The 27,046-nt window shown below is 39.2% G+C and overlaps 1 long non-coding RNA gene across 2 annotated transcripts in view; it reads right to left on the minus strand.

The window, feature by feature from the left end:
• Positions 3,395-27,046, minus strand: part of LOC106506475 — a 107,252-nt gene continuing 83,600 nt past the window's right edge. For both annotated transcript variants that reach the window (XR_002339541.1, XR_002339540.1), the window contains 2 exons: positions 19,111-19,204; positions 3,395-4,110 (listed from right to left, as the gene is read on the minus strand). This is a non-coding gene — a long non-coding RNA (uncharacterized LOC106506475). The remainder of the gene's footprint in view (positions 4,111-19,110; positions 19,205-27,046) is intronic.

Consider the following 27,046-nt stretch of genomic DNA (forward strand, 5'->3'; position numbering starts at 1 on the left):
GGAGGTACCTCAGAAAACTAAATATAGAACTACCATATGACCCAGCAATTCCACTCCTGGGTATATATCTGGACAAAACTTTCTTTGAAAAAGATACATGCATGTCTATGTTCGTTGCAGCACTATTCATGAAAGCCAAGACATGGAAACACCTAAATGTCCATCAAGAGATAAAGGATCAAGATGTGGTATATATACACAATAAAATATTACTCAGCCATAAAAAAGAGCAAAATAATGCCATTTGCAGCAACATGGATAGAACTAGAGACTCTCATACTAAGTGAAGTAAGTCAGAAAAAGAAATACCATATTATATCACTTATATCTGGAATCTAACATATGGCACAAATGACCCATCTGTAGAAAAGAGATAAACTCATGGACTTGGAGAACAGACTTGTGGTTGCCAAGGGGGATGGACTGGGAGTTTGGGGTTAGTAGATGCAAATTTGGAGTGGATAAGCAATGAGATCCAGGGAACCATATCTAGTCACTTTTGATGGGACATGATGGAGGATAATGTGAAAAAAAGAATGTGTATATATATACATATATATATATATGACGGGGTCACTTTGCTATACAACAGAAATTGACAGAACATTGTAAATAAGCTATAATAAAAAAATAAAAATCTTTAAAAATATGTATATATGACATTTTGAACAGTGAACAGAAAAAAAAGATCACTGTTTACAAAAGTTTCCAGAAAGATACGGGAAGGATTGAGTAGGTGATGCAAACGGAATTTGTCAGGCAGTAAAATGATTCCATATGATATGGTACTAGTAGAAACATGACACTACACATTTGCTAAAACCCACAGAATTTTATAGAACAAAGAATAATCTTTAATGTATACAAAATCTTTTTTAATCATTTATAAGGTCTATGGATCTCTAGAAGATTCTAAATCTATAATAAGAGAACCTAACTGTATTACAAATATATGAAACACCTTCAATGAAGGGGAGTAGAGAGGAGAAAGGTGGTGATCTAAGTAAACTTGGAAATGAGTGAAGTCTACAAGACTAAAAGCAAAAGGAAGTGCTTATAAGCACTGTGTTAAAATTAATAAAGTTATTTCCCATAGGAATACAGAATACAGTAATGAAGTTATTTCCCATAGGATTTTACTCTCCATGCATACAATAATTGAAAAATAAATAAATGGATAGCAGACGGTAGGAGTCAAGTTTCTCAATGTTGCTGTGAGAGACTATAGAAGTGCAAGGGGAAGAGGCTGGTATGACCCATTTAGCAATTGATTAAAATTGGAGATATTAGTATGAACTCATGTTTAACTTGTAGATATATATGTTTATATATAGAAGTTTTATAGATGTTATAAATATATAATACAAACATGTATGTGTGTGTATATGTGTGTGTGTATATATATATATATATATATATATATATATGCATATATTTCCTTACTGCATCAGCAGAAAAGATCTAGAAGCAACAATACCCCAGTAACAACAAGCACACCTAGCATCCAAACCTTGGTTTCTAATACCATTTACTCATAAAAGAAACCAAGGCTCTTTGGAGAAATGGCTGGTTCTAGGACTAGGTCAGGAAATATACAAAATAAGCCTAGAGGGAGTTCCTGTTCTAGCTCAGCAGTAACAAACCTGATTAGGATCCATGAGGATGTGGGTTTAATCCCTGGACTTGTTCAGTGGGTTAAGGATCCAGCTTTGCCATGAGCTGAGGTATAGCAGGCTTGGATCCCACGTTGCTGTGGCTATGGGAACTTCCATGTGCTGTGAGTGCTGCCCTAAAAAGAAAAAAAAAAAGCCTGGAGCATCTTATAGTGCCAGGAAGTATGGAAGTGCTATAAAACCAAACAAAAAAAGCTCTACTTTTTGACTGATGGGGGTGTGTCAAAAGGAAACAGGAGCCAAGTGAAAGTGCTCCAAATAGCCAAATGCTAGAACAATTTGAGCAATGAAGTAAATAAAATAGTATGAGTTTGCAGCACAAAGTATAAAATAGATATCCATGAATCTATATTAATATAAATAAACAATTGAGTTAAAGAAATAAGAGGAAGCTGCCCCCTCTCCCCCCACCCCTCACAATTCAAACACTAGCCCAAGTTGTCACCTGTGCTTCTGACTGACTGGCTAGAAACCAGAGAGGTTCCCAGGTCCCCCTCCTCAGCTTTAAGTAATTTGCTAGAGAGGCTCAGAGAACTCATAGAAACATTTTACTTACTAAAGTACCGGTTTATTATAAAAGGATATAGTTCAGAAACAGCCAGACAGAAGAGATGCATTGGGTGAAATAAGAAAAAAGGGCTCAGAGCTTCCATGCCCTCTCCAGATGTGCCACTCCCCAATCTCATCTGTTCACCAACCTGGAAACTCTCCAAAGTTTATCCTCTTAGGTTTTTATGGTGGCTTCATCACATAGGCATAATTGATTAAATCATTAGCCATTTTTGATTAATTCAAACTCCAGGACTTCCCTCTTCCTAGGGATTGGAGAGGGGAGTGGAAGGACCCTGAAAGTTACAACCCTGATTGGTTCTCCTGGCAACCACCCCATTCTTAGGTGTTTTCCAAAAGTTGTCCTATTAACATAACAAAAGGCAGTTTTTATCACCCTTAACACTTAGGAAATTCCTAGGGTTTGGGGAGCTATGAGCCAGAAACTGAACAAAGACCAAATATAGATGAAAAGTGTATTTTGGTCATCTGAACGACCAAATAAATTTTTTTTTTATAAATCGTGGTATCTCAGTGTATCACCCCCAAATCCACAAGTTGAATCCTAAACTCTAAAGGTGATAGTATTAGGAGATGAGACCTCTGGGAGGCGATTGGTGCCTTATGGAAGAGGCTCCAGAAAGCTCTTAAGCCCCTTCCACTGTGTGAGGATATAGGTCTGTGATCTTGGTGTTCCCATCGTGGCTCAGTGGTAATGAACTCAACTAGTATCCATGAGGACGTGAATTCAATCCCTGGCCTCACTCAGTGGGTCAAAGATCCGGCGTTGCTGTGAGCTGTGACTGTGGTATAGGTCACAGACGCAGCTTGCATCCCAAGTTTCTGTAGCTGTGTGTAGACTGGCAGCTGCAGCTTCAGTTCAACCCCTAGGCTGGGAACTTCCATATACCATGAGTTCGGCCCTAAAAAGACAAATAAATAAATAAATAAGTCTGTGACCTGGAAGAGAGCCCTCACCCTACCTCACTGACACTCTGATCCTGGATTTCCAGCCTCCAGAGTCATGAGCAATAAGTGCATGTTGTTTTTCAACTACCCAGTCTGTGGTATTTTGTCACTGCATTCCAAATGGACTAAGACATAAGTATTTCAGAGCTCTTCTCTTACTGAATGATCATCACATATCTGAGAAGCATGGAAAAGAGAGAAAAAGCATGCCAGGTTTGTATTTATTGGAAAATATGAGAGATAATAAAATGTACCATATATTTTTTTATCAAAATGCTCATAAAATGAGTAGAGCAAAGACCATGGAAAGTACACCATGTGATGGAGGAGATATGTTTCTTCTCATTTGTGAGGCAACTTGGGTTAATTTCTTCCTGGTGAAATGTGCCTCTTTATTGAGCATCCTCATTACCTAGCCTTTCCTAGGCCCATAAATCTCTATGCAGCCACCCCTTAGGAAATGGTATATTGGGTCCTACTTCTTAAGTGACTGTGATTGTAGCTTCCCAAATCTGAAAACAGAAATCTAAGTAAGTTTCATTGAAACGGGTATTTAAGCCTTATACACCGGGCTACATGTCAAATTTTTTAAGATTTTAAATTGTGATGTTCAAGTAAGTTTTAGTGTATTCTGATATCTGACAGTGATTAGATACCTGGAAGCTTTAATAATACAAATTCCAAAATCCAGGAGCTCCTTGACAAGTTAAGAAGCTGAAAATTCGAGAAACTTCTCACTGGGGAAACATCACGTGAAGTTTCCTTTAGACATGTCAGCAGAGCCCCTGAAACTGGCCCCTGTGTCCAGTACTTGCTTTGCTTCTGACTCTTGAGGTGAGGCAGTGGATCAGGCTCATGAACAGATGGGCATTTGGTCCTCCGCAGCATGGCTCAGGCAGGGCTCCTCTGCAGGTCACCCCTTCTCAGGGGAAGAGAGGAGAACTCAATTAAAATCTCAATTTTACCATAAGACAGAAAAGCCTGCATTCTGAATCCTAAAACGTTATCTTATTTTACCGGAATTTTAGTTACCTCTTAACAACACATTTCTGAGAACTTGTTTGAATTTTACAGATTTGAAATTTCAGAGGGCGGCGGTTTGGTTTGAATATGCATGACATTCGAATACATTTTCTAAGGTATTTTCCCTCTCAAATGGTTTTGAAACTAAAGGACGATACCCTGTCTTGGGTAGCAAATTACCTAGAACTAGCATCTTAGAGCAAGATTGAATTTTCAAGTCATCTTCTTACTTCCCTTTCCCCCTTTGACTGTTGGGGGAAAAACTTCATCTCCATTAGAAATTTCAAATATTTTCTTATCAGACTATAGTTGTTGCAGATACCTTGAAATACTATTTGTGCTGATCATTACTATGAAGTTATATATTCAGTAAGTCTGTGCACTAGATCTTGATTTAATGAATTAATAAAGCATATATCACAAATTTTCAAAAATTTGATATGTCTTTAAATAGCATTGCTTTTCTCTTTGAAATTTTAAGTGTTTAATTCTATGCCTTAAAAATATTATTCTGGAATTCCCATTGTGGCTCAGCAGGTTAAGAACCCAACATGTCTCTGTAAGGATGTGGGTTCAATCCCTGGCCATGCTCAGTGGATTAAACATCTGGCGTTACCACAAGCTGCAGCATAGGTCACAGATGCTGCTCGGATCTAGTGTTGCCAGTCTGTTGATGGAGGCTGGCAGCTGCAGCTCCGATTCAACCCCTAGCTGGGGAACTTCCATGTGCCATGGGTGTGACTGTAAAAAGAAAAAAAAAATTTAATATTATTCTGCAAAGGAACCCAGACTTCACAAAAGTTAACTTCACGGCACAAATTTAAGGACCCCTGCATGAGAGCATATGAGAATTTTTTTTTTTGTCTTTTTGCCATTTCTTGAGCCGCTCCCGCAGCGTATGGAGGTTCCCAGGCAAGGGGTTGAACCAGAGCTGCAGCTGCCGGCCTACACCAGAGCCACAGCAGTGCAGGATCCAAGCCTTGTCTGCAACCTACACCACAGCTCACGGCAATGCCGGATCCCTAACCCACTGAGCAAGGCCAGGGATTGAACCCGCAACCTCATGGTTCCCAGTAGGACTCGTTAACCACTGAGCCACGACCGGAACTCCGAGAAATATATATGTGATGACACAAAAATTGGCTTTGTTTACCGCATTTCGATTGAACTAAGAAATAAATTCTACTAAACACTATCACCCAAACCAAGCAGCACATAGTTCTCAATAGGTTCTCATAATGCATACACCCTGAAAGGATTTCTTTTGGTTAACTTTGTAAATCAGCCTTTCACACTTGCATCATCAAAAGAACCTCAGTTGTTCTCTGCCACTTCACCTGTTCTTAGATACTTCACCTTACACAGAGCAGATCTGCAGCGGGCTTTCAGAGCCACCAAAGCAGACTTTTTTTTTTTGCCATCTTCCATCTTCTCCTATAGTATTCATGCTAATTGCTGATGCCTGTAACTCCTTTAGCAATTTAGGGTTTAGGAGAGTCCCTTCAACTTTTTTTCATTTCATAATCAAGGATAAGAATTAATAGTCATGTGCTTGCTAGAGGGAGGATGATTATTAACATTTACACAGAGGTATAAATATTTGACAACAGGGCTTTTCCCAAAAGGAAAGTTTTGGTAGAGAACTGCACCATCCAAAAGCAGCATCAAGGAGAGAAGAAGAAGAGCAGAGCAAGAGAAACAGCACCAAAGTCTCTCTCACAATTTTGCCTGGAATCAGTCCTAAACTTCAATGATTCACTTAATTATTATTATTAAGTTATTTTTTTTGCTTTTTAGGGCCGCACTTGTGGCATATGAAGGGTCCCAGGCCAGGAGTCCCATCGGAGCTGTAGCCACTGGCCTATGCCACAGCCGCAGCAACACCAGATCAAAGCCGCATCTGTGACCTACACCACAGCTCAAAGCAATGTCGGATCCTTAACCCACTGAGCGCCAATGCCATGGATCGAACCCTCGTCCTCATGGATGCTAGTCAGGTTTGTTAACCGCTGAGCCACGACAGGAACTCCTGGTTAACTTAATTCTGATCATTACAATGTCCAATTCCTCGGTTTCAAATTTGTTAGACAGGAGTGATAATACAGTGCTTGCCACACGTGCATTGGCTGTGTGGTGAGGTTTCCCAGCCTCCCAGGTATCAAATGCTTTGCAACCACTCAAGCCAATGTCACATGCTGGGTTGAATGACAGCAAAACCATATCTTCATTATGACAGTCTCACCAGGGCCTGTCTGTTCCTTCTCTCATAATCTAGTTCTCTCTCTGCTATAGTTCTTCAATCTCTAGGCTTCCCACAACGCAGGAAGAAAGCAATTACATGTGTTTTTAGGCTGACTCATTTTCTGATGGTAACGATCAGTATTTAAGCTAATTAGGAAAATCCTTTTGATGTCTTTTATTTCATTCACAATTAGTCTCCTGCTGTGTGTGTGTGTGTGTGTGTGTGTGTGTGTGTGTGTGTGTGTGTGTGTATATGTGTGTGTACATATATTTTATATATAAACTCTCAGCCAGTGGTGGGAGGAAAAGGAATCATTTTACTATCCTCAATTTTTATCTGGTTTCAGGGAATTGCTCATCATCTGGCTCTTTCTCCCTTGGAGAGCCTATAAAAAGAAGATATTCAGAGAGTGATTGAGTTATTCTGAGCAGATAATGGAATTCTGAATCCATGTCCAAATGGTGACCTGATATGAAAAAAGGTCAAAAGTTCCAGTCCCAGCATGCTCTTGCTCCATCCCTCTCCCTCTTCCTCTCCCTCTCCCTCTCTTTCTCTCTCTCTCCCTCCCCCTCTCTCTCTGGGATCAATTCTCTGTTTCCACCAAGTCCCTATGAAAACTCGAACTTAATTTCCAGATCCCAGCACCCTGGCACGCATGAATTTAGCAATTAGCCAACATCAGAGAGTGAGACCCTAAGAGGATGGACAAAGGAACAGGTAACATTGGATGTGGAGCACAGGCTGGAGCTTCTGCTAGAGAAGTGCCTGGCGAGGTGTGCTCTTGAGTTTAAAGCAGAGAGCACAGGAGGGCCCTACAAAGGTCTGCAGAAGGGGCGAACCGTCCAGAATAAAGTCTGAACCTTGAAACTCTGGAGCTCAAAAATATTAGTCTCCAGATGAATTTTTTTTAACAGCTCAAAGAGGCAACATTTGCGTCAGTCAATGCCAGCCTGGACAAGGAGAATGAATGTGGTCAACAGCGAAACCCAAGACCAAACTATTCACAAGTTCTCCAGGGTGGCTCGTGACTGGAATTCATTCAACCAGCATGGAGGCAAACCTACAGAGAATCCTCAGGCACTACCCTGGCCCCAAAGATGCTCAGCACCCTGGGTAGAGGAAGTGCTTAGGCCACGCACAGACACAGACACAGCTCCGGTTGATCTCTGCGGATAAGACTCACAGAGCACTGCGGACAAGCTCAGCAAAGAGTGCCTCTGGGGCCTCAGCAGGAAGCTCCACTTACACTCAACTATGACACCACAGACAGCAACCACTATCTCACGTGTATAGATGTGGCTGCAAAACAACAAACAATCCCTCTTTATTGCATCTATGCAAAAACTGACACTCATTTTATACCTGCCAAAATTTCTTGTTGCTCCAGATGTTAGGGGCTTCCTCACACTCCAAGTTAGGCTCCTTACTTCTGTCCAGACCAAAAATAAAATCAATTTTCTATCTAACTGTTGCAAGCTGTCTTTACTTAACCCTGGAGAACCCTAAACTCAGCAACCAGGCTCCATCATTTCAAATGATGGGTCAAGATACATTAAAAGAAAAAATATTCTCAGCCTAGCTTCTATGTAGGAGCCCCTCTTTCTCAACTTCCAGCTTCTTGGTCATACAACTTCCCTCTCACCACTCTACTTCCTCACACAATGACACACTATTGTAGCACAGACACACCCCACCATACTGCTGATGCTGTGAACATCACCCAGGCGTGCACCATGCCATTCTTTTTCACAGCGCCACGCCACGGAGCACATCACCTCCCTGAATAGAAGACCCTGTTTCTCTTTTTGCTTAGTGAAATCCTATACATCCTTCAAAACCCAGGCAAACCGCTACTGTCACCATGATACAACCACCATCCCTAAAAGTCATTCTTCCTCTGTGTTGCCACATTTAGCTCTTATCTACGTCATACCATTGATAGCTATATGCGACTCTCCCTCCAAAGATTAGCGGTTATTTTTCAAGCATTTAAATTGTTTCTGACAAATAAATCGCTGATGAATTAATAAATTAATTAAATTAATAAATAATTCATCAAGAGTTACTCTCTGATAAAATCGTTTCTCAGCGAGCAATGATTTAGTGCTGTCATACCAGCTGTATTACAGGACATCTTTGATGATGTGAACTTGTCATTTGAAGCCATCATTGTGGCTCAGAGATGAAGTGAGAGAAAAGTTTGAAAGGTTGGGTCCAAATTTGTAACTTGAAGAGGCCTCAGAATTCACATACGCACATACACACACACACATACAAAAAGACACGTGGAGTGTCTCCTCTACAGATCTCCAGTTTGCCCTGTACCTTGATTTAACCATGGCCACACACTCTGTCTAGAAGGTGCTACAAGATCACTCTGAGCTTGACTCAGTTCCACAAGAGCAGCAACTCTCATCACTTCTGACCTGTACCAGCCACAACCCAGGGGCAAGAGAGAAGTTCAAATTTTAATCTGTCCCTGACAAACATAACTGAACACTCTAAATACCCAACCGCATACTTGATCATTGAATAGTGGAATCTTAAGTGTTTACATGTGTAAAGGATCTGGCAATCATCTGTTCTGACTTACCTACCAAGTGGGAATCTTTTTCTACAACCTGCCTCTTCCTGAAAACATCTCTGGAGAAGAAGCCCCTTACCTTCTGAGCTATCTACAAACCTCTGCTGGGCAACTGTAGAGATTAATGAGCAAATATACATAAAGCAAAAAGCTCAGTACCTGGCACATAGTAACTGCTCAGGAAATGTTAATTATTGACTCTATTGTCATTAGCAACTTGCAAATCTTTTTTATTTCATTGAAATAAAAGATGTGACAGGAGTTCCCGTCGTGGCACAGCAGAAACGAATCTGACTAGGAACCATGAGGTTGTGGGTTCAAGCTCTGGTCTTGCTCAGTGGGTTAAGGATCCGGTGTTGCCATGAGCTGTGGTATAGGTTGCAGATGTGGCTCGGATCCCGTGTTCCTGTGGCTCTGGCATAGGCCAGCTCTGATTAGACCCCTAGCCTGGGAACCTCCATATGCCACGAGTGTGGCCCTAAAAAAAAAAAAAAAAAAAAAAAAAAAAAAAAAAAAAAAAAAAAGATAAAACAATTGCAAGGGTACAAAACAGCATATCTAGTACACTTTAGTTTGCATAAAAGATAAAGAATATTTGGAGTTCCCTAGTGGCTCAGTAGGTTAAGGAATTGGCATTGTCAGTGCCATAGCTTGAGTCACTGCCATGGCACAGGTTCAATCCCTGACCCAGGAATTTCCACCTAATGAGGATGTAGCCAAAAAAAAGAAAAAGAAAAAAAAAAGACTATACGTAAGTATGTGATGGTGAGTATGTATGTGATCAAGCTTACAAAGCTTCCTGAAGAAATCCCCAGCTGTCTGTGTCAAAGATGCATCCAATCCTCTGATGCCAGAGAGCTGCTGAGCTCTGAGCCACAGGGAAGTGAAAAGTCCTTCCTCCAATCTTATGATGCATATTGTCCCCTGGACATGAAAGCAATGTTGCTATAGCCAGAGTCCCACAGAATCCATCACTCATCTAAGCCAGTCCAAGACACTGGGCAGGAGGTCATCTTCCTCATCTCTAACTTTTCCTAAACTCAGCTGCTGACCACCTACAAGACCACCACCTGTCACTTAACCTCACTTGGGGGAAATGAACACAAAGTATTTTCACAAGAATAAATAATTGTTTCCATATCTGCAGTAACAAATTCCTATGTAGGAAAAAAAAATTCTCTAAAGGGCACAGTGTCTACGAGATGCAGCTCTGGCTAGAATATAAACACCTTTCAACACTGTCATACAGAGCAGTTTACTAAGAGCTACAGCTCTTCAAACATACACTTTTCTAATTATGGGCTAAGCTCTGCAATTATAAAACCAACTACCCCATTCCTGTGGTTTCCTCAACAAAAGAACTCTTTCTGCCAAAAGTATATTCAAGTCTCCAGCTCATGGAGATACACTTCGAATTGACAGCTTGGTTTTGCTCTTACCTTCTGCTATTCCCATGCAGTTTGCAAAGACCTAAACTCTAAAACCTAAGAGCCAAGTTTCAGTCAGAATTCAGATGTGGGTATTTATGTTCTCCTTCCCAGAAATTTTTGCAAGAAGCTCACAGCCTATAAAAAGATCTGGAGCATCTCTTGGCTACCCAGCCACCTAAAATGTATTCATTGATTCATTAAATAAACATTTTGAGTACATTTTTTTAGTGAACCAAATATCCTTCCTAGGGGAGTTCCCGTCGTGGCTCAGTGGTTAACGAATCTGACTAGGAACCATGAGGTTGCGGGTTCGATCCCTGTCCTTGCTCAGTGGGTTAAGGATCCAGCGTTGCCGTGAGCTGTGGTGTAGGTCGCAGACTCGGCTTGGATCCCAAGTTGCTGTGGCTCTGGCGAAGGCCATGGCTACAGCTCTGATTAGACCCGTAGCCTGGGAACCTCCATATGCTGAGGGAAAGGCCCAAGAAATGGCAAAAAGACCAAAAAAAAAAAAAAAATCCTTCCTAATTGTTTTCCACTGAATATATCCCAATTTATGGAATTCCTATTAAAAAAAAGTGTGGAAAATCATGCAGAGTTCCCATGAATTCCATTAGTGTTCTGTTTTGCTTATTTTTTATATCATGAAAATTTTTACGAATTTAAGATAGAAATTGATGCAAAGGTGCCACGTGTCTATATTTTACTGTTGTGCAGAAGAAAAAGCACGCTCATATAAACATGAACTACTTCTGGAAAAACATACAATAATTAGTATCAGTGATGCTTCTGAAGATGGAAACTAGAGAGCAAAGTGACAAGGTAAAAATCCTAGGTGATTAAGCAAAAATAAAAGTTAAATATGGTTTTCTGTCCTTGGAGCCTCAAGAAGAAAATGCATGATTTTCATGGTAGGCTTTTCTACTTATTCATACTCAACTATGTTCATATGGTGAGCATTCAAAAACATTATAAAGAGGAGTTCTTATTGTGGGTCAGTGGGTTAAGAACCTGACATAGTCCCTGTGAGGTTGTGGGTTCAATCCCTGGCATCACTCAGTGGGTTAAGGATCCGACGTTGCCGCAAGCTGTGGTGTAGGTCACAGAGGTAGCTCGGAAATGGCATTGCTGTGGCTGTGGTATAGGCTGGCAGCTGCAGCTCCGATTCGATCCCTAGCCTGGGAACTTCCATATGACACATGTGCAGCTGTAAAAGAAAAAAAAAATTATAAAGAAACATGGCACAACACTGATATACTGTCAATAAACTTAGAAATAACTTTTGAATGACAAAAAAATTCTGGAGTCAGCTCCTGGACATAGAGACCCTCCTTATGCTTTTTATCAGTGACAAAGCCTGCAAGCCCGATCTCCCAAGCCCAGCAGAGAAACTGCCAGCTCCTCACTCACCTCAGATAAGTGAGTGTGTCTGGGCCATAACCAAATGTGCCAAAACAAAGTTCCCTATTGCCACAGTAACAAACTGCCACAAATTTATTATCTTACAGTAGTATAGGTAAGAAGTCTGGCACAGGTCTCATTGTAGTAGGGCTGCATGGCTTTCTGGAGGCTCTGGGGAAATAATCAATTTTCTTGTATTTTTCAGCTCCTAGAAGATGCCACAATCCTAGGCATTTGGGCCCTTGCATCCAAAGCCTACAATGGCTGGTCAAGTCTTTCTCACATTTCATGATTCTAACCCTGACTCTTCTTCTGACTCCTGATTCCACTTTTAAGAAATCTTGTGACTGCACCAGGGCCACCTGAATAATCCAGGATAATCTCCCAATTTTAGGATCAGCTGATTAGAATCTTAATTCCTTCCACAACCTTACTTCTTCTTTCCCATGTAATATATGATATCCACAGGCTCCAAAGGTTAGGACATAGACATCTTTGGGTACCCATTATTATACCTACTGTAGTAAATAGATACATGCATACATACAGTTTCTGAAGAGATATAGCCTCCTCCAAGGGATAGGGATTTTTTTTGGAGGGGGGGTTGGGGGTGAAGGCACACCTCCAGCATGCAAAAGTTCCTGGGCCAGGGATTGAACCTCTGCCACAGCAATGACTAGAGCTACTGCAGTGGCAATGCCAGATCCTTAACCCAGTGCACCACCAGGGAACTCTGGGAGAGCTTTTTATCTTTCAAAACATAATATTCAAAATCCTTGTCCAAAATAGATGTTTTTGGATTCCACTGGCACTGTTGGGAGCCATTCCAAGATTTATGAGGGGGTTACTTAAGGCGGGCTATTAATATACACTCTGAAGCCTAACTTCCTAATTCGGAAACCCAGATCCATCACTCACATATGCTTCAGTTTCCTCACTCATAGCATGAAGATACTATCAGTACCTATATCATAGAATTGTTGTGAGGCTTAAATAAGTTATTACCATTTAGAACAGTACCAGCCCATGCTACCTGGTCTGACTTGATCCACACCTGCATGACCAACAGGTCTCACAAAGAAATCTCTCCCAAGGCAAAAAAATGGTCAGCCCCAAAGCCAAATCCTGCTTCTGACCTAAGAGCCTTGAGAAAAAAATATTGACAATTTTTTAAACCCATATTGCTAGATCTCATTTTTTCCTGTTGATCTTACCACCCTGAAAGATACCAGCCTGTTCAGTTCAGCCATAAGAACCTAGTAATCCCCCTGGCTTTCTGCCATGTGTTATAAAAATTAAGCCAGATAGTCTTTGTTCTCAAGGAAAATGCCATGTAATGTGTAGGTAGTACAAACAGAGAGAGAACACAGGTAAATAACTAATTAAAATATTGCTTCTAGAGCCTCAGGTATCTTTGAACTAGCAAAGCAAAGGGAGAAACTCCCCATTTTGACCTTTTCTCCCTCTGTGTCCTGAGTCTAGAAGTTGTGCATAGCAATTCTCATCCCTGACACAAAGGACACTGGACCGAAAAAATGACATTAGACACTACTCTAGCACTGTCGTCGCAAAATTGGGTCAAAATGCATTTCATTCATCTTTTGGTAAATCGTTCCACTCGTTTCTAGGGATTTTTTCCTAGGAAAGAGCTGAGCAGAAAAGCTAATTTATCTCAGATTTATTATGCTAAAGGATTATCCAATGCACAAGCTCAAAGACAATCACACGGAGCACATGGCATCTTCATTCAACAACAAAGCATTGTTTAAAACATAAAGATTACACTGGAAATCCTTTGGATTTTCACTATTGGGACTTAGTAACAGGCTATCCTCATTCCCATGAAATTACTGCCAAATTGGAATCACTAAATCTCTCTCTCTTTATCCTCCTTTCAAGTATTTTGGCAGCCGCTGCACCATATAATTTAAAGCACTTAGGCAACTGACAATACCTGAATGTCAACACCAGGGAACAGGCGTGCAAACTTGATGTTCTCCACTTGATCATGATTGTCAAATGAAATTCAATTTTATATTATCAAATATAGCAATTTCTCTCAATGTAGTAAGCTGTATAATTAATGAGCTAAGGAGAAATTAAATACTGTCTGGCAAGTATTCTGTCACAATCTGATTAAACCCAGTCTTTAGTCATTCCATAATTTTCATTACACCTGTGAAAATTTTCCAGGGTACAGTCTCCTAAGTTTTCGCTAAGCAGATAAAATTTCCGTTTACATGAATAATATAGACAGACTGTGAAACAAAAGGTTTAATAACATTTGTCTACAGCTCCCATTTAGAAATATCTAAGGAATAAAGCATATTAATTGGTAATGTCACATTTATTGGGACTTATATCAAATTATAAGCACCTTTAAGTGAAAAACATATTTTTCCTCTTTACTCAGAAATTGTCCAGCACTCTTGGTCCAGTGGAAAGAAAAGCAAAGATTTAATCTTTTTCAGTTTAGCAATAAGATTTAGAATCAGAGATCTGAAAAGTGTCTTAGAGATCTTAGAGTTCCACCTTTTATTAAGCTAAGCTAAGCTCTGAATAAGTTTTTTTTTTTTCTTTTTTGGTCTTTTTTTTTTTTTTTACCATTTCTTGGGCCGCTGCCGCGGCATATGGAGGTTCCCAGGCTAGGGGTCTAATAGGAGCTGTAGCCACCAACCTACGCCAGAGCCACAGCAACGCGGGATCCGAGCCACGTCTGCAATCTACACCACAGCTCACGACAATGCTGGATCCTTAACCCACTGAGCAAGGGCAGGGATCGAACCCGCAACCTCATGGTTCCTAGTCGGATTTGTTAACCACTGCGCCACAACGGGAACTCCTGAATAAGTTTTTTAAAAGAGAGAGAAAAGCAAAGATTTATCAAAGAGACTGAGTCTGGCCATTAGACACTGTCTAATTATAGCAAAAGTCCTCATTTTGACTAGCTTTTATTAGGGTCACTTAAAGTGATTTTTATGAGATTTTTAAAAACACTTGAATTTATTCATTCATTTATTCAAACAATATTAAGCATTATCTACTAAGCGTCAAGCACTGTTCTAGGAACTGGGGATGCATGGCTAAGGGCCATGGCCAAAGAAATGCGTCATCAGAATTCCAAATATTGGATAACAGCTAGGAGTACTTGAGAGTAGTTGAAACCACAATTGGAAAAGAGAGGAAAAGAAGCCCCATATCCCGGGAATAGGGTCCAGCCAACTAACTTTTTAAAAGACTGTGAGGACTTGAAGATCTGGTAGGAAAAATAATTGGAAACTAATAACAATTTGGAAGATAAGACAAATATACCAAACACATAAGACAGGCCCAAGAAGAAAACTGAGGGAAACGTGGTCAGCAAATACAGAAAATAAAAACAGAATGACTGGGCACCAAGAAACCCCTACTAGAAACATCTAACGGAGAACAGGAATCTTCGGAGAAGTAAATCTGATGACTTTGAGTGTGTGGGTCTCATCTGACTGTGTTTATAAAAAGGAAAAGAATGATGAACTTGGGATTGTTTCCCCTCAAATTACAATCAATAGAAACTTCCTTTTCGCAATGAGACTTTAAACAATTAGGGAAACATTTCGGTTTCCAGCTAATGGATTTAATAGTGATTGCCATTTCAGGAAAAGCACTTCATCCAATTGTAGGCGTGCCAAAGGTGGAAGAGAAGGGAGCAGAAGAAGCATAAACTGTACTAAAGGCCCTCACAGCTGGCTTTGAGTCACTGAGAGTAATATCCTTCCTCTAATAATCCCTTAAAGACTTGGGTTTGCTTTCATTCGGGATGAGAATGTGCTGGCCCAAGAACAACTGTTGTTTCAGCGCTTGAGCACTGATGTTCTATTTACTGTGCCAATGCCAGGCATTCCTGAGGAGAATATGAGCGTCCTTGAGAAAATATACTTATGGTGAAGGTTCAAATACTTAGACACCAATTTTCTAGTTAATGGCATATTCAAGCCTCCCACGTTTTTTTCTCTAGCTCATCATCTTCGGGCCTCTGAATATTTTCTTATTCTCTTACTCTTCACCAGAGAGCAAAGTTGGGCAGAGAAAAGAAAAATACCCTGGGTTGCCCACTCTTTGGCCACAGATATCTTGAGCACCAGAATAATCTCTTAGTTTGGGGCCTGTTTTTCCAGAATTCACCCTCACATTTGCCTCCATTAGTGCTGCTTTTTTTTTTTTTTTCTTTTTAGGGTCACACCTGCAGCATTTGGAAGTTCAAATAAGAGCTGCAGCTGCAGGCCTACTCCATGGCCACGGCAACACCAGATCAGAACCATGTCTGCAACCTACTCCGCAGCTTTCAACAACGCTGAATCCTTAACCCACTGAGCATCCACATCCTTAAGGACACTATGTTAGGTTTTTAACCCACCAAGCCACAACAGGAACTCTTACATTATTTTAAATATGTTGAAACATGTTCTTGCGTTATGTCACTATCGATATTTCAACTGACCTACATATGTCAATATATCGAACTTTACTATAAATACAGGTGTAAATATGATACAGAAAAATGATAATGAAGCTTGGATAATTCTATCAATTAAAGATAATTTGCATTGAACTAATAAGGCACATTTAAGTGTTATATTTTTGCTAAATTAATTTTTTGTTTAGTTTCTTAACACAATATTCAAGTGTCTTCTCTATTGATTTTTTTATTACATTACGCCATTTGCTGGATGAATAGACTGTCCTTTTAATTATAGTTAAGAGCTTCTTTAATGTAAAATTGAAAGTTCTAAAAAGCAAACTGTACTGTACAATCCCTTTTAAGGTATTCTATCAATTAGGAATAGTTTTAGCCACAAGTAACAGAAAACTTGACTAGCAGGCTCAAGCCTCAAGAACATTACTTAACAAAAAAGACCAGAGAGAAGCCATCCCAAGATTGAATCAATGGTTTAATAATATCATCAAGGATTCAGGCGCCTTCAAATTTTCTGCTTGGCCATCCTTGGTATGTACTTAATGTTTTCCCTTCAGGTCAAAGATAATTATCGAAGCTCCAAATACCCTGTCCTCATACAAGAGTAGGACTTTTCAACACATTACTTATCCTTATTTTCCAAGACAGGATATGCCCATCCAGACAAGTCACACTGACAAGGAGCAACAAGACTATCATAATTACTTTACACAAAATGCAACTTTCACCCAGGGGCTGGGTGCCTTGGAATGGAAGGTAAGCAAACAACAGAGTCAGCCGAATGTGTGGCCCCTCTGAAGCCAAGCATGTAATGGACAGTCTACTATGTAACTAACTGGTGACACTGTGAGTCTTGCAAACTAGAATCAAAGCTGAAAAGATGATTATCAATCTTGGCATCTGAAGTAAGCCCCACGGATTTATCTCCAGGTCAACAGGTCTCTCCGGGTGGAGAAGCACCACCTCTGAAGTCAATAATAAGAAACAAATACCACTGTCCACTCTGCCCAGCTGAGATTTGGCAAGGATAAGAGGGGAGGCAAGAAGACAAGAAAGGAAGTCAACTTTATCTTTTTTTCATCTTTACCCTTGGGAACTGCAAAAACCTATGATATCTTAGGTCTAAAAGTTTCACAGAGAACCCGAGGTAATGTTGTCTTCTATTAACTGCCAGTTAGCCCTATTAAGCTCTCGCTTGCAGCAAACTTGATGGCTAAAGAGTTTCTACCTTGACCTTTACATCCCACAGTGACTGTCCTGGGAAGGCTACAGAGCTCTGAAGCAAAGGTCAGAACACTGCCTCAACTCCAAGATCAAAAGAGCTTAGGAACAACATCCTCCACACCTTCAGCACCGTCACATCATCTTTGTGACATAATATCTCTTTTAAAATAAGGAGCAAGGAGTTAAATGTCTGGGTTAAACGATGGCTCCTACTAACTACACACAGACTGCAAACTAATTCGAAATCTCCTTTAGAGCATAGATCTGGCAATCTGGCCTTTCAAAAAAGAGCCTTCCAGATTTGCAGTCAGAAATGTACAAAAGGGAAAGAAAACAAAATATGAAATTGAAGCTATAATCAGCTTAAGTGGAAACAATACTATCTGTTCATGATTGCCATTCCCGTCATCAGTTGAATTAGTGAAAGTCCCAGATTGCATGACACTGGGACTGAAGGCGTCAAATGACCGTAGATGGATATTCAGCAATGCAGCACGGTGGAAAGAGGAGGACAGGTCATTCACCAAGCCAGCCAGCAGTGAGCCATTAGGAAAGTCGCTTAAACTTTATGAGTCTCACTTTCCTTATCTACAAATTATGAAAACAAAGTCTGTACTATAGGGTTGGAATGGGACCAAGTCAAATAAAATAAAAGGTGCTCATTTATTACAATATTGATAAACCAGGTTAAGTTCTTCTTGGGACCATCTTAAATAGGGGGCACTAAATAAAGCAAATGTATGGGGAACGAAAAGCCAAGGGAAAATCCTTCATATGATACATTTTTGTGCCAATTTATCTTTTTTCTGATGTAGAGGTTTTTATCCAAATTGTCATAGAATCCCATAAGACTTGTTAACTACAAATTGTGAACATTTCATATATTTGGAGAAATTGAAGGTAAAAATGACATGAAATCCTGTAAGACTTGTTAACTACAAATTCTGGACATTTCAAATATTTGGAGAAACTGAAGAGGAAATGACATGAAATCCCAATGCAAGTCTATAAGCCAAATGTGATTAGAAGCTTTTTGACATTAATACTGATATTCAATATAAATCTCAGAAATTTAAGCAAATGCCTTCAAAGCAAATGAAACAGGGGTTTAAATATCAAACCAGGGAGTTCCCACTGTGGCGCCAGCAAGTTAAGGATCTGGTGTTGTTGTAGCTGTGGTATAGGTCACAACTGTAGCTCAGATTTGACCCCTGGCTTGGGAACTTCCATATGTCATAGGTGCAGCCAAAAATGCATATATTGAGCCATTTGTGCTTTTTAGACTGTATCAGCCAGGGGTATAATTGGTACTCTGTGGGGAAAACGCTGAATAAATACCTCTTCCCATTTTTTGTCTTTCTTCCTCTCTTTCTGTCTTTAGCTCGGTTTCATTCTCTTTAACACACAACCACACACACACGCGCGTGCGCGCACACACACGCACACACGCACACACACAGATACAGGTCTGGGCAAGTGAGTTGGCAATGATGTAGAGAGATGGGGCTAAGAGGCTAGATCATACTAAGCGGTGAGTTCTAAAGCAATCCATTGACAGTTACCTCTCTGAGGTTAAAGTCCCTTGTGTGTAGGACATTTGCTCTCAATTTCATAATTCTTTTCTTCTTAAGTGCCACCCTTGGTGTTTATTTTATCCTGCAAGAGACAGGCAGGTGGGGAGGGTTAATAATTTCCAATAAAATTATGCTAGTTCCTTGCAGCTATAGGTTACAATCTCAGTTATCACCACTGCTGAATACCAGTGTATTCCTCTGGTTGGTAATTTACATACTATTTTCCTCCTGCCACTCTCCTCAAAACTGGCAAATTTCTTTAAACAAATATTTCATTTTTTATTATCTGCAAATGTGGAACTGATCCTTACCAGATATTTGAAAGTCAAATTTTCACTTTTCTTTCATGTTTAATAATAGGCCACCTACACTTCTTTTTTTAAATTTTTTTTATTTTTACAATTTTGTTTTCTGAAATAAAATTGGGCTCCTAGAAAACTCAGTGTGGCAACTGTACAGAAGACATTTCAAGGAGAAGAGACAGAACTTGGAGAAAGAACATTTATGAGGTGATAAATGCTTGGTAAAAAAAATGTCAGAGTCAGGCAAGTGGGTAGTTAAATGATAATATGCACCAGCTTAAGAAACCAATGTTCTGGTTATTGCTTCCAGAATGGTCTCAAGTCATCCCTAATAAATATTTCTGCCCAGGATAAGTGATTTAATGGAAGCAAGAAGTTCATAGACCAGGGTGCAAAGAAAAGTGAAAGAAGAGAAGGGTCAGTAGGCAAAAATGAGTAAGAAAGTCATTTTATAATTAATGAAGACATGAGTACCACCATACTTACCACCTCCACTTCTCACTCTGCCAAAGCACGCTGGCCAGTGGGGGAAAATGATAATCTGGGAAGATAAATCTGTTCTTTTGGCCACGTAAGAAAAAACCACATATGATGCTAAAGGGCATTTTGAATTTAATCCAATCCAGCTATAATCTTACATCATTTTAGAAGCTTCCATTTGGCATAGAGAACCTCTTTTTTTTTTTTTTTTAAGACCCGCACCTGAAGCTTATAGAAGTTCCCAGGCTAGGGGTCAAATCGGAGCTACAGCTGCCGACCTACACCACAGCCACAGCAATGCCAGATCTGAGCCGCATCTATGACCTACACCACAGCTCATGACAACACCAGATCCCCAGCCCACTGAATGGGGCCAGGGACCAAACCCACATCCTCATGGATAATAGTCGGGTTCATGACTGCTGAGCCACCACAGTATCTCCAGCCACCGATACTTCCACTTTTAGGACATCTGTTTTTGGCTGCACCCACAGCATGTGGAAGTTCCTGGGCCAGAGATCAAACCCATGCCACAGAAGCAATCAAAATTTCTGCAGTGATAACACGAGGTCTTTAACCCACTGCACCACAAAAGAACTCCTGGGACATCTTTTCAATTCTCTTCTTTTTTTTTTTTTAACTGATTAAAAATATGATTTCATTAATAAAAATTCATTTTGTAATCTAATTTCTTTTCTTTTCCTTTTTTTTTTTTTTTTTGTCTTTTTTGCCATTTCTTGGGCTGCAGCAACCTACACAGCCACAGCAACGCAGGATCCAAGCCGCATCTGCAACCTACACCACAGCTCACGGCAACACCGGATCATTAACCCACTGAGCAAGGCCAGGGATCGAACCCGCAACCTCATGGTTCCTAGTCGGATTCATTAACCACTGCGTCATGATGGGAACTCCTCTAATTTCTTTTTTAAAAATGTATTGGTGTATAGTTGACTTATAATGCTGTATTAGTTTCAGGTGTGCTGCAAAGTAAATCAGTTTACTGCAAAGTAAATCAGTTTACTGATTTGTATATGTATATGTATACAAACACATATATATTCCATTATATATATACCATTATATATATACACACACAACATATATATATATATATATATATATATATATATAGAGAGAGAGAGAGAGAGAGAGAGAGAGAGAGATAGCCATACAGGTTATTACAGACTATTGAGTAGATTTCCCTATGCTATATAATAGGTCCTTGCTGGTTATCTATTTTATATATAGTAGTATGTATATGTTAATCCCATCCCCCTAATTTATTCCTCCTCCCCATGGTTTCTCCTTTGGTAACCATAAGTTTGATTTTAAAATCTGTGTGTTTGTCTCTGTTTTATAAATTCTTTCGTATCATTTTATTAGATTCAACATATGTGATATCGTATGATATTTGACTTTGTCTGACTTAGTATGATAATCTCTAGGTTGATTCATGTTGCTGCAAATGGTATTATTTTGTTTTTTTATGGCTGAGTAATATTCCATGGTATATATGTACCATATCTTCTTTATCCATTCTCCTGTCAGACTTTTAGTTTGCTTTCATGTCTTGGCTATTGTAAATAGTGCTGCAATGAGCATTGCGGTGTATGTATTTTTTGGATGATGCTTTTCTCTATATAGATGCCCAGGAGTGGGATTGCTGGGTCATATGGTAGTTCTATATTTAGTTTTTTAAGGAGTTTACACACTGTTCTCCATAGTGGTTATACCAAATTACATTCCCACCAACAGTGCATGATGGTTCATGTAATCTTTTTTTTAGGGCCGCACACATGGCACATGGAGGTTCCCAGGCTAGGGGCCAAATCAGACCCACAGCTGCCTACCTACACCACAGCCACAACAACATCAGATCCAAGCCTCATCTGCGACCTACACCACAGCTCACAGCAATGCCAGATCCTTCACCCACTGGGCGAGGCCAGGGATCGAACCTGCAACCTCAGGGTTCCTAGTTGGATTCGTTTCCACTGCGCCGCAATGGGAACTCCCAGTTCATGTAATCTTAATTCTTAAACACTCTGTGTACATTTGGGACACCTCTTCCCCCATTGTTGACTCCAAATTTGTTTTTTATAGGCATGCATCCTTTAGATACGTACCTTTGGGAATAGTTGGGTGCCAAAATCTACAATGCAGAGAAGAAAAGTAATTTGAGAGAAAGTTATATATATTTTCTTAAGATCCTAGGTCTCTATATTGAGAAGGGGCATTACAATTTAACTGTTTTGTAGAACACTTCCCCTTTCCTTTCTTCCTGTCACACCCAGCTAAATTTTTTTATGGTATCATTGTCCAGTGATAGACATAATTTATTTTATTTTTTAAAGTTACCTGTATTTTTAATTTATTTTTTGGTTTTTTTGAATTTTTAAAAATTTTATTGAAGTATAGTTGATTAACAATTTGTGATCATTTCTGCTGTACAAAAAAAAGTGATTCAATTATACATGTACACACACCCATTCTTTTTCAAATTCTTTTCCCATATAGATTACCACAGAATATTGGGTAGAGTTCTCTTTGCTATACGGCAGGTCCCCTTTGGTCAATCATTCCACATACCTCAGTGTGCATATGCCAATCCCAAACTCCCGGGCCATCCCTCACTGCCCCCTCACCTGTCTATAACATGTTAGGGTAAAGGAGGAAATTCAATAGACACATTTACAGAGTATTTAGGATAAATCATCCACAAAAGACAACTGATCTTTTCCATATTAGATCCTGAATTACAGAGGGTTCTGCTGTTCTAAATAGTCATACCTTTCCAGTGATGTATTTCCAATGAGGTGAAATGTGAAGAAGAGGAAATGGCATTTTTTCTTTCTTTTTTTCTCTCATTTGGAGAAAATAAGGAAGTGGAGGAACTGTCAATAGACTGAATATCTTTAGGAAATATTTTTAAAGATAGTGGGATTGTCTCAGATGCTGAAAGGAAAAAAAAAAAAAAAAAAGATAGAACCTTTGTCTCAGACCCACTTCCCCAAGTCTTTGCCTTTGGTTCCATGAGGAGACTTTTTACGTCATTCCACACACCTGCATCAAGCATCTCTTCTGTGTCAGGCCCTGAACTAGGGATTGGGAAGGAAGAAACAGTCATGTCCCAAGCTCCCAGTTTGGAAGGAGAAACAAACACATGGACTAATAATTAAAATACCATGTGCTGAGACGCATAGCCGAGTCATCTGCAAAATAGAAGAGGTAGACCAGTTATTCCAGTTGAAGGTCAGGGAAGGCATCTCTGGGGCTGTGGCACATTACAGAGAATAAAGACCTCTGCAAAATCTGTGCAGGCAAGTCCTAGTTCTCCCTCCTAGATTGCCCAGATTAATACCAAAGAGAGCAGCCCAACAGCATATCTCTTTAGGATGAATCATGAAGTGCTTGGCAACTGCCATCTTTAATAGCATCTCTAAGGAAAGCAATTAACTAGCAATTTTCCTTTATTATTTCACTCACTCACATAATTAAATATTCTTAGCATACTTATTTCAGTTTTTTATGAAGAATGATAACGCTGTTACTGTATACTAATGATAATATAATTAGCTACCAGTTTCACATGCTTTGATGTATTTTATCAAAAAATTATTCTAAAATAAAAGTTTAATGTGAGGTTAAGATTGCACTAAGCCATTTCCCCTAAGACACTAGTCTTTATTTCACAGTGGGAAAATAGCATGAAAGTTTTGTCTTAGATTCTTCTGGTTTTCAAGGAAACTATAAGTTTTTTATGAATATATGAAAAATCTCACTGATCTCTCAAAAACCACTCCTAAAGGATTTGTCAGTTTTCTCATTTTGATTTAAAATATATGATTATTGTCACCTTGTTATCTTTATTATCTTTATTGTCACCTATGTTATCTTTATGCATAGATATGTATAAATCTTTTGTATGTATTAATATTTATACATATAAATACACATACATATATTGTTCTAGTTATGATGTTTATACCTATATATAAAGAGCCTTTTAACCTTGCTTCAAATCTCATTTCTATGGTACACATATCAAAAGTTATTTTTTCTCAATTCCTTTTATAAAGTCTTTATTTTCCAAAATAAAAATGTTCAATTCTAGATATGGTTTTCTCAGAGTTATGTATTATGAGTTATCACCCTGACTTTCTATTATAGCACCTCGTGTGTGTGATTTTGTTATTTTTTTAATTAAAATGTAGTTGAGTTACAGTGTTGTATCAATTTCTGCCATATAGCATGGAGACCCAGTCATACATATTTCTACATTTTTTTCTCATATTATCTTCCATCATGTTCTATCCCAAATGATTGGGTATAGTTCCCTATGCTGTACAGTAGGACTTCACTGCTTATGCATTCCAAATGGAATAGTTTGTATCTACTAACCCCAAAGTCCCCATCCATCCCATTCCCTCACCCCTACCTCATGTACACGATTTTAAATTCACTTTTCTAAAAGTGAGCAGGAGTTCATTTATTTCACTTACTTTCACTGCCATTTTATGCGATTTAGGGCTGTCTTGGAATCCAGTTCAGAGTGGCACAGTGAGACACAGCAAAGCAAACTGGCCCCAGTGGATAATTATTCACAGCTTGAACCCTTCTAACATCTCATACGAGAGTTTCCTTTTAAAGTTACAGCCTCCTGAGGTGGACTAAAACCAGTTCTTTGTGGACCCAATATTTTAAAGATGACTTAACATTTCATACAATAGTATCTTCCTTAAATAGAGCATTCTTATTTTCAGAGCATTTTTATAACCAGCAGCTTATTTATGCCCACCAAAATTTGCAAGATAAATGGTGAAGGAATTTAGGATAGGGACCCCTTGAAAGTCAAGAGATAAATTTTAATAGCTATATTAAAGGCTGTGTTATAATAATTGTTGAACCATAAGAAGGTTACATTTGAAGGAAAGCAAAGCCAAAGATTTGCCTCAGGTGACAGTCTATGGGCCTGAGACCACAGCCTCTGTGATCCTTGCTGAACCCACTGCCTCTGTACACACTACTATTTACAAAACTGAGTGGTAACAAGGGCCTACTTTATAGCTTGGGAAAATTTATTCAATACTTGGTGATACAGAACTAGAACAAACAATCCAAGAATTTATATAGAACCATAAAAGACCCAGAATTGCTAAAGCAATCCTGAGAAACAAAGACCAAGCAGGAGGCATAACTCTCCCAGACTTCAGGCAATATTACAAAGTCACAGTCATCAAGACAGTGTGGTACTGGTACCAAAAGAACACACAGACCAATGGAACAGAATAGAGTACCCAGAAATAAACCCAGACACCTATGGTCAATTATTCTTTGACAAAGGAGGCAAGAATATAAAATGGGAAAAAGACAGTCTTTTCAGCAAGTGGTGCTGGGAAAGCTGGACACCAGCATGTGAATCAGTGAAGCTGGAACACACCCTCACACCATGCACAAAAATAAACTCAAAATGGCTTAGAGGCTTAAACATAAGACAAGATATCCTCAAACTCCTAGAAGAGAACATAGGCAAAACATTCTCTGACATCAACCATACAAATTTTTTTCTCAGGTTGGTTCCCAAGGCAACAGAAATAAAAGCAAAAATAAACCAATGGCACCTAATCAAACTGACAAACTTTTGCACAGAAATGGAAACCATAAAAAAACCAAAAAGACAACCTGCAGAATGGGAGAAAATAGTTTCAAACAATGCAACGGACAGGACTTAATCTCTAAAATATACAAACAACTTACACAACTCAACAGCAAAAAAACAAACAGCCCGATGGAAAAATGGACCGAAAAAATGGACAAAAGACATTTCTACAAGGAAGATATATAGATGGCCAACAAGCACATAAAAAAAAAAAATGCTCAACATCACTGATTATTAGAGAAATGCAATTCAAAACTACCATGAGATACCACCTTGCACCAGTCAGAGTGGCCATCATTAATAAGTCCACAAATAACAAATGCTGGAGAGGGTGTGGAGAAAAGGGAACCCTCTTCCACTGTTGGTGGGAATGTAAGCTGGTACAACCACTGTGGAGAACAGTATGGAGGTACCTTAGAAAACTAAATATAGAACTACCATATGACACAGCAATCCCACTCTTGGGCATATATCCAGGCAAAACTTTCCTTGAAAAAGACACATGCACCTGCCTGTTCATTGCAGCTCTATTCACAATAGCCAAGACATGGAAACAACTTAAACGTCCATCAACAGATGAATAGATTAGGAAGATGTGGTATATTTACACAATAGAATACTAGTCAGCCATAAAAAGAACAAAATAATGTCATTTGTAGCAACATGAATGGAACCAGACACTCTCATACTGAGTGAAGTAAGTCATAAAGAGAAAGACTAATACTATATGATATTACATATCTGGAATCTAATATATGGCACAAATTAATATTTCCGCAGAAAAGAAACTCATAGACTTGGAGAAGAGACTTTTGGTTGCCGAGGGAGTGGGATAGACTGGGAGTCTGGGGTTAATAGATGTAAACAATTGCCTTTGGAATGGTTAAGCAATGAGATCCTGCTGAATAGCACAGGGAACTATGTCTAGTCACTTATGATGGAACATGATGGAGGATAATGTGAGAAAAAGAATATATGTGTGTGAGAGAAAGAGAGAGAGACTGGGTCATTTTGCTGTCCAGTAGAAAACTGACAGAACACTGTAAACCAACTGTAATGGCAAAAATAAAAATCATTAAAAAAAATACTTCATGAAAGCCTCTATGGAGAAAGAATCTGAAAAAGGTAAGTCACCTATATGCCAATAAAATTTATTTTTTAAAAAATGCACCGCATCTTTCCTTTTCAAATATATGCCCGGTGCACAAAATTACAACTCCAGGTGCTGAGCCAAAATGTCAGTGGTATCTTCTAGTTAGCAAATACTAGAAGAGAGTTTACTTCACACTTCTCTTAATTTGGCTTCGAGCTCAAGCAAGCTGGCAGAGATTGTGCCAAGAACTTTCTGTTGGGATTTTTTTCTAATTTGTTGTGTAGACAATTATCATTAAGGTCAATGCAGAACTATTTATCCAAAGAAATCATTTATCTGTGCAGTGGCCTAACAAGTATTAGGCTGTATCATTCTTTAAATACCTCA

Source organism: Sus scrofa, chromosome 16 (assembly GCF_000003025.6).
Source record: "Sus scrofa isolate TJ Tabasco breed Duroc chromosome 16, Sscrofa11.1, whole genome shotgun sequence".
Lineage (NCBI taxonomy): Eukaryota > Metazoa > Chordata > Mammalia > Artiodactyla > Suidae > Sus > Sus scrofa.